General features: G+C 38.2%; 1 pseudogene; it reads right to left on the bottom strand.

Moving 5' to 3' along the window:
• Positions 1-5,884: 5,884 nt before the first annotated feature.
• LOC147497611 (organic cation/carnitine transporter 1 pseudogene) lies at positions 5,885-8,328 on the bottom strand (annotated as a pseudogene).
• Positions 8,329-9,593: the final 1,265 nt, after the last annotated feature.

A 9,593-nucleotide genomic window follows, 5' to 3' on the forward strand; every position in this document is an offset into this window, starting at 1 on the left:
CAATCTCAATGACACACAAGGAAGCCAAAGTTGATCAAACACATCTGCCACTTACTATCCCACTAACCTATTCCTAATTGAGTTAGAGGTCTTTATTAGGTGTTGCGGGGATTAGGAGATGGTTTAAGAAGGAAGGAAATGGATATTCAAAAGGGACAAGTCTGAGATAATAGAGTCTTCATATTATGTAACTAGAGAAAACCTTGTTATTTACTTTTGCTTCTACACTTTGTTTCCATCCTTAGCCATATTTTTTTTCTTTTTCTTTGGCTTTTGACTCCTTTTATTCTATTTTTTTGGAGTTTTTATTTTATTTATATTTATATTTTTCTTTTCTTTGGATGGAAACTTCTTTTCTTTATTTTCTGAAGCAATTAACTAATTTTTGTTTACACAGGTTTTTCTCTTCTTCTTTCTTCCTTATTCTATTCTCAGACTTATCTAAATTGGGTAGGTTGATTTTTTTTTTTTATTTTGTTTTATTTTGTAACAGGGTAAAGGATTTGTGGTTTATGAAAGGGCAATTAAAAGGCTCAGTGAGGCGACTAGCAGAAAATATACTTAGGTCGGAATTTCTAGCTATATCGATCCAAAAAGGGCCTAAATTCTCTCTTAGGACATGGTATAGTGGTCAAGCAAGTGGACGTGTGATTTCTCTATTCGGAATATACTTCTCCCTTGTGTCATTTCTCAAATGTTTCACTCATATAAGGCTTTAGGCTATATTCTCACAGGATTTGTAGAATAAGTACTCTAGCCTAGATTTTAAACTTTATTGCCAAACAATCATAGATACTCATGTAATATATTTATAGATAGATGCAACGATTATTACCTACATATTAACCTAAGTTTCTAAAAAACTATTCTAATGCAAAAAGCTACATTGAGACCTCTAGATTATTAAGAGCATAGAGAAAGAAACAATACCAATATTCCTAAGTGTATAATATAAACTTTTTATTTTTATTTTTATTATTTTTAAGACAAATAATACGTAATATACAATCTAATATCTGCTTAACATTTACATCGTGTTTCTATACCACCCCCAAACAATTTGGGAGAAGGGGGTTCATGAAACACTTCAATAGCACAATTAAATTATGTAACTAACTAATTTTTATAATTTTTAACATTTTATAAATAAAAGTGCGTAATTTACATTCTAAAAGTGTCTAATTTTTGCAAATGTTTCTATCCCACCCCCAAACAATCGAACGCTTTGTCCTCAAAGTGTAAAGAGATAAGGAAAGAATTTACCATAGAAACGTGGCAAAAATTGGGCATTACACTGTAACAGAAATATTATAAAGATGATATGATAATATGAAGCACAATTAAACCGGGTATCGCGTACTAACTAACACAAACTCTACTTCGAGTAAACATGACAGGGCTTAGGGTGGCAACATGATTTGAAATGGATACCAAAATACGCCACCCCCAAACAAAATTGGAAACTCTTTTTAAGTTTGCAAATTTTGTTTGGCCTATACTCCGAAAGTTGGTATTGTAATTTAAAACTTGGGTCTTTTAAAGTCATATTCCCTAGACTTATCTAAACATATGTATGAATATGCAGTTTATCATATATCAACAACGGAAATAGTTGTGGATCGTTCCATAAATAAATATCACAGAAAACATATCCAAACACAATCAAGCACCAAGATTTCCTACGACCACTGACCTAGTGGAATGAAAGCTAAGTCGGATAGACCTATAACATAACCGAGCATGCACCTTATGTTTCATCTTTGAACGAGAGGGTGTCCTAGTGAATAAGTGTGGAAAAGTGAATGGTTGTGGAAAATATGGTGGATTGGGATAAGTTTTAGAGAGAAAGCATGGAAAAAATGAGGATGTGGGTTTAGCACAAAACTCATTCATGGTGTAGTTAAGGACTGTCTCAAGTCTGAAAATGAAGGTGTCAAGTGGTTTATCCTTGGCAAGTATTTGTTTACTAGGTGGATTTAAAAAATCATGAAGCACAGGAGAAACTAAAGGATCGAGTGCAAACTCGAGGTTCATTTGAAAAGGTGGAGGGTGGGGAATATTAGTGATGGAAGGTGAATGATTCTCAGCTAGAGCTCTCAAGTCCATATCATCAGAAATCTTGATATATGCAAGACATTCCTCAATAGGTAGGTCAAAAGGATCACTGGGATAGAGATTGAAAAATTCATCTTCCGTCATAGCATCAAGGGATGAATGGTTGTTGGCAAAGGGGGACTCGCGAAGTGGTAAAGAAGCGGTGCAAAAGAGTTGCAGGAATTCTTCTTCGATTACGTCTACTACCAGGGAGTCATTGTTAAAGTCGGAATTTCCAAAGGAAAGGAATTTGTTAATCTGTTTCTCCGGAAACATGTTTTTGAAGTAATCTTGAGCTAAGCTCTCGATCATGCTAACCTCTCCATTTGTAGATGAATTGGGATATTGTGTCCTCATTTTGAAAACATTTACCTCAACAGAAAGATGGCCAAAGGACAAGGACATCGAACCATCGCGGCAGTTTATGAGCGCGTTGGCAGTAGCCAAGAAGGGACGCCCTAAAATGATAGGTACAGAGTCGTTAGTGACTTCGCGGTCGAGGATAACTAAGTAATTTTGGGTAGTAAAATTTTGGACTTTAACCAAAGACGTTTTCAACCACACCCTTAGGATACTTAATAGACCGATCGACTAATTGCAATGTCATTTTAGTAGGTTGCATCTCCTCTAGACCTATTTGTTTATACAAATAAAATGGGAGTAAGTTAACACTAGCCCCCGTGTCTAGTAAGCCGTCGTCGTGTGAGAATCTCCTAAGGTGCATTGACAAGATGGATCGACCGTGGTCCTTGTACTTAACAATTCCATTATTTTCGGATAAAGTTGGGAACTGTTCAGTTAGAAAGGCATCTTTAGGTATGTTGGTCTTACGCCTAGTAGTGAACAACTCTTTAAGAAACTTAGCGTGGTCTGGTAGCTTTTTTATAGCTTCGAGAAAAGGAAGGTTTATCGTTAAATTTTTGAAAACGTTCCTAATCTCCTCAAAGTTAGTATCCCCGGTTACCATGGCTAATTTCTCGAGGGAACGGTGGTTTCGGGCTTCTACATTTAGCGTATGGCTCGACTTGATGTGTAACCTTGGCTTTTACGTTTCTTAGGATGTGGTTTAACCGGTACCTCTACGGTGGTAGGTTCTTTGAGTTTCTATTTCGTATCTAGTTCGATATCGGTGTAGAGTATCGATGGGGTAACTATAGGCATAGTTACTTTGTTATCAACCACTCTTCCGTAACGAAGAGTGGTGATGGCATTTAACTCACCTACGGTTGTAGTTTCCGTACTAGTATTACCGTTTACCTCAAAGGTGTGGTTTGTTCGGGTTGGGTGGGTATCGCTTGGTTCGAAAACGCCTTTTGGCCGGGATTTCTCTTAGGCTAACTGTTAGTTTAAATTATTAACGGATTGTAGAATGTGTTGGTTAGATTGAGCCATGGTTTGGAAAAGTTGTTGGCTCACTTGTATGAAGGTGTCAAGACGATCCGGTTGTGTGCAAGAGTCACGCGGTGGTGTGGATCGAACTATCTCGTTGATTATTTATGGGCGGATTGTGATAGTTATTATTTACCGGAACGATACCTCTATTAGCATTATAATTATTATAACTACATTAACCTTGTGCTTGACCTTGTCGAGGTTGCGATTGGTTGTTATAATTATTATAATTACCCTGATCCTGTCCTTGTTGTGGTGGAGCTTGGTTATAACTGTGTGTTGGCCTAACATATTGATCATTGTACCCTGTAGGTGTGACTTGTTGGCTATTTCTCCAACCGAAGTTGGGATTTTGTCTCCAAGGGGCGTTAGGTTCACTATTAATGGAACAAGAATGTTCATAGGCTATAGGACAGTGGGAGTCGGGATGCTCAGGACTCCAACAGAAACTACATGGATTTGAATTTACATTCATTACGGGGATAGGCTTTTGTTGTACAGAAATGGCCTCTACCTTTTTTGTGAGGGATTCAATTAGAGTTTTAAGCTCAGGATCTGATTTAACCTCAAACGGAACAACAGTCTGTTGAGCTTCTCAAGAGACTTCAGAAAGTTATGAACAGTAACGTTATGACAGTTGGTTCTAACGAGTTTGTTTTTATAAGGATAGGATTTGCTATTTAGAAATGACTTGCGGTGCAACTTGTTGCACGCTTGTCCTAATTTTTTTTTTGTAAGAAAAAAAAATGAAAATTCGATTGCGTTTTTGTTATTTTTTATGTATTTTATGTCCTCACTCTTACTTTAAGTCCCTCACTCTTACATTTTTAGTGATAAATTAATCCAAAGGTTTTCTTTTATACTTTTTGGGCAATATTGAAATTGTCATGTCATAGTGTGTGTGTGTATTTTGAAATTTGAACGTTAATTTCAATCCAAAAACAAATAAATGAATGTACCTATGTGGACCATTCAATTGGTTTCAATATTTTTGTAGCTAAATTGTTTAGATATGTTTATTATGTTGTAAAGAATGACAATTATTATTAATATTTACTAACATAATATCATGAATTTTTTACTTTTGAATTTTTGCAACCAAACGTTTAAAATGCGTATTAATTAAACACCACATAATTGTTGTATTACAAATTTTTGACCGAATATTTGACCGTACTATTTTTTTGAATCACCGAATAATTCACGAATTATTCCTGTTTTAGCAAGTTTTGCCAAAACACACCAGTTGGGTCGGAAGTGATCTTTTCAGAAGAGATTGAGAAGGGGATGGTTGTTGGTGAGAGTTGAGACTGGACTTCACTTTGAAGTTACCTACGTACCCAAATGTTGTATTGCTTTGGGATCAACTCTCGATTGTGTTGTTCTGGAGAATGACCAATGTTAGATTTTATATGTCGGATTGGTGATAGTTACTTCCTTGTTCTCCAATATTCCAATCGTGGGATGAAGTTGAAAAACTTGCTGGAGAACCGTCACACGATCTGATGTTGATGGAAGTGAATCTTGAATGTGGACGAAGTTGTGAAAGTTGTGGACGAAGTTGTGGAAGTTGATTGATTTGGTCAAACAACTTCCTCGCAAATGTTCAAGACACGTGTTTAATTGAAATGACTTTGCGTTATGTGCGTAGGTAGGCTAAAAATTGAGTCTGAGCATGGGCTCTGAGTGTGGGTTTTTTGGGCTCTGAGCATGGGCTTTATTGTAGATAAGCTCTGAGCGAGGGATTTTTGGGCTCTGAGCATGGGCTTTATTGTAGATAAGCTAGATAAGCTCGAGGGTTTTGGGCTCGGCATGGGCTTTATTGTAGATAAGCTATGAGTTTGGCTTTTGGGCTTTGAGCATGGACTTTATTGTAGATAAGCTCTGAGTATGGGCTCTGAGCGTGGGTTTTTTGGGCTTTAAGCATGGGCTTTATTGTAGATAAGCTCTGAGCGTAGACTTTTTAGGCTCTGAGCATGGACTTTATTATAGATAAGCTCTGAGTATGGGCTCTGAGCGTGGGCTTTTTGGGCTCTGAGCATGAGCTTTATTGTAGGTAGGTAAGTAGGCTGGTTCTGAGCGTGGGCTCTGAGTATGGGTTTGTATTGAATTGGGCTTTTATTAGGCCACATTTGTAGGGGCCGGAACATCGCTCTCTCTTTGTTACATGAGCAAAGCCTGTGTGGCAAAAAAAGTTTTTTTTTTTTTTTTTGTACAAAGGTTCTGTTCAATAGATCTCTTAACCAATTAGAGGATTGATACATGCAGCGACATCTTAAGACTAGCACAAACTTACAAAAGATAATCATTATTGCTTACCAAGCAGTTCCAAACAATTATCAAGACCTGCCCTTAGCTTTTCCTCCTCTTCCTCTTGTTGTTCTAATGTTTCATAGAGTTAAGAATTTGCGAAAACCCCAAATATAAGGAATGAAACTGATGAGCTCAAGCGCCCAAGTACGACTAGAAGATCGATAGGCAATTGAAGCTCCCAACATCAATGCTTGCCTCAACAAGGACACTGCAAAGTTACGAACATTTGTTGGGAACAACTCGACACATTAAACATATAGCACGTCAAATGTTGTTGATGCTACCATGAATCCCACCGCTTATGCTGATAATTGAAGCCAACTTCCTTTTGATCCATTATGCTCATTCACCCTTTCATTGTCCTTTCTAGAGAAGAAGATGTAGAAAGTGCATGAAACTCCAGCGAGAAAAGCTGATGAAGAAAAAAGCAAACGACGGTGCATGAAGCTTAAGAGAACACTGCCAACAAAAATTGCTGGAATTTCCATTAGAGCATTTAGTGTAACTGTAAAGTATAAGTTGAAGTCCAAGAGTTCAACATTCAACTAAAATCAGTAATAAACAAATCCTACTCCAAAACTAACAAGCATAAGTGTGATCATTCTCTTTGCGGCCCACTTTGTAGACCATATGCTCTTAGTAGTAGTGTTTGGTTCAACAAAAGGAACTGAGATAGCTATGTTCTTCGGTAATTTCTTTCCATTGAGCTGTGCTAACTTGTTCAAAACTTCTATTGCTTCCTTTGTTCTTAAGCCAGCGCGGTGACTCAAAAATCCAAGAGCCAGCGGCAAACATTCTTCCTAAATGTTTATCAGCAATGTGTCCATAAAACACATAACCAGCGGAAATTTTTTGTTCTCCATCATGGTTACAATAGAAAGTAATATTATTATAGAAAAATGTAGTAAGCTGAGGTGAATACGAGTCGTCATCACTTACCAGTAGATGAGGCCATCCTAACTGCAAGATCCTGTCGCGGAACCAATCTCCATAAGTCTCGCTTCCCAACAAGTCTTCGAAAGATTGCTCCAGTATGACTGTAGGAGATGTTATCAGAAAACTACTCTCTAGAATAGCTGTAAACGATCCTAGAACAACCCACAAAAAAATCGGAATTTTTCATGCCTACGGATGCCAGAGCGCAGGGGGCGCTCAAACTATGCCTTGTATAGGCGTGGGGTGCGCTCTGGCTATGTTCGAGTTCCAGGCATTTAGGCGCAGGGCGCGCTCACTTTTTGCTTGGGATGGGCGCAGGGTTCGCTCATGCCTTGGGTAAGTTCCAGTGTTTTGAGCGCGGGTCGCGCTCGGATTTGGTCTAGTGAGGGCGCAAGGTGTGCTCAGGTCTGAATGGAGTAACAAGTTGTTCAGGCGCAGGGCACGCTCCGTATAGCTGGAGTGCTGAAGTTAAGAATAAAAGTGGAAAAATTGGGAGTGAAAGGTGAGAGATGAAAGTTAGATGTAGTGTGGGTTGTGAGTGTAGAATGAAGGAAATTTATATAGGGTTTTAGTTTCTAAAACGAATTGACAAGTTGCCAAAAAGGTTTAAGGCAGTTGCCGGAAACAAAATATTGCCAAAACCTAAAAGATATTAGGTTTAACAAACCTAATATTTTTTAGATTGAATTTAGAATAGTAACTTCCTAACTCATTGAAATTTTATCCTACCACAATATCTAATCATAGGCATGCCAATATCGGCAACATTTCCAACAATCATTGCAAAATTACTTCTAAAATTGTGGATCATATAAAAACCATGCTAAAAGAAATAATAGCACCCCCAAACAATTCGGGAAGGTGGGATTAACACAAAAATCAACGCATAATTTGAAAATAACCACATTAAATTCAAATTCAAATTCAAATACAATTAACTACCGAATACAAATTTAACTACTAAATTCAAAATTAACATCCGAACTAATAAAAACAATAAAAACAACATCAATCAATAAATTCCCTAAACCACGCGCTACTGGTTGAAGATGGAACATGAGTAGAAGATAGGCCCGAGCCATTCGTCCTTCGGCGACGACGCTCGTGCCTTACAGATGCCTCCTCATAAGAAGAACCCCCGTGGGGTGGGAAGCGTTCAAGCATTTCTTCTCGGAAATTGCGATTTTGCTTCCATCTCTGCCTTCATCTCTTCCCAACGCTCATCCTCGCACTGGGCACGAGTCTCGTAGTTATGATGTATGGTAGTCTACCGAGTCCGGAGATCTTCACAAATTGTATTAAGAGAACGCATGCCACGATGAAGCACTGACATGCGTTCTGCATCAGAAGTACACCTCTCCAAAGCATCGGCATCAAAACATGTCATGTCCTCCTCATCATCCGACTCAGTCTCTTCCACTACCCACTCTCCAGGCAACCTCCAAACCTTCTGAATATAGTCTGTATAAGATATGGCATTTGTATGCAACTTAATCATAGTACGCTCAGTTTAGGAACAGCTCTAAAATTCATCATGATCTTAGTGATCAATACAGGGAAAGGTGCAATACTTTTCCCAACTTCTCTAATCATATTTATCAAAAACTCGAGGATACAGAATTCATACTTCCTCTCCTGGAGTATCCATAGAACGTGAAGACAATTCATACTGATGTCACTGACTTTCTCCTTGCCAATGACATTCCTACCAATCCACTGAGCTACAGCCAGCTGGTTGGTTCGCAGAGACGACTGGCGAACACAATGCAAACTCGTATTATAGTTTCCCTCCAAAACTGTCTCATTCATTAAAGGCTTGATCCCACCAATTTGGGATTCCTGCAATGTGGCTACTAGATTGCGTCCTTCCTCCATGCCGAAAATACGAGCCAACAAATTTCTATCAACTTCTCTCCTTATTTTATTCACCTTCACAAAAATTTTATTATCATCCAACTCCCTCGTCTTATAGAATTTTTTGACCAAATTGTTGTGTTAAAAGTCATCTGTTGAATACCACAACTTCGTCCAATCCCTACGAATCATCTCATCACTGTAAAACGGCGCGAAGTGGTCGGCAGTAAAAGCTTGTTCTGGCAAAATTCGTTGTTTTTGAGCCATTGAAGTTTGGAGTCGATTTGTGGGCTTGAGACAATGTATGAATCAACCTAACTCAAAAAATTTGGAGGTGGCGTGGTGGTGGCGGTGGCGGATCAAACTTGTTTGGATTTTGTTATGTTTTGGTGGTGCAAAAAGTTGGAAATGGTGGTGGGGATGTTGTGGAGGAGTTTTGGAGTGGGTTAAACTTTTGGCGTGGTGGTATTTAGGTTTTTCTTTTTGTATTTTTTTTATTTTCTAGGGTTTAAAATCGTTAATGGCGGAAGTGGAAACAAAACTCGCGATCTGTTTTTGATTTGAGGAAAGGGACACACGTGCGTGGCGCGTGCGTGCGAGATTTGGGGCCAAGCCCAATTCGATTTCCGAAATTTTTCGATTTTTTCGCGCAACTTCAAACTAAAATTGTCGATTCGTTACCGGTCTGATTTTTTTGAATGAGATATGGAAACGATCAAGAGAGAATTTCCAATCTAATGATCCATAAAACACTCTATTCTAACCGTGGGTGACATATAAGAAGATGGAAAATGTCTCGAAGTACGTACGTGACGTAAGTTATTCAAACGAATGAAATCTAAATTCATAGATAATGTCAACCCGAATAAAAATACGATTAAACAGCATAAGAAACAAAATGGAAAGTTGAGAAATCACGGATGGAAAGACCGACACCTCACCCCCAAACAAATTTTAGACAACAGAGTTGAGAAAATTTGTTTTAAACGTGGGTCTTTTAAAGT

This window comes from Coptis chinensis, chromosome 5, assembly GCF_015680905.1.
Source record: "Coptis chinensis isolate HL-2020 chromosome 5, ASM1568090v1, whole genome shotgun sequence".
Classification (NCBI taxonomy): domain Eukaryota; kingdom Viridiplantae; phylum Streptophyta; class Magnoliopsida; order Ranunculales; family Ranunculaceae; genus Coptis; species Coptis chinensis.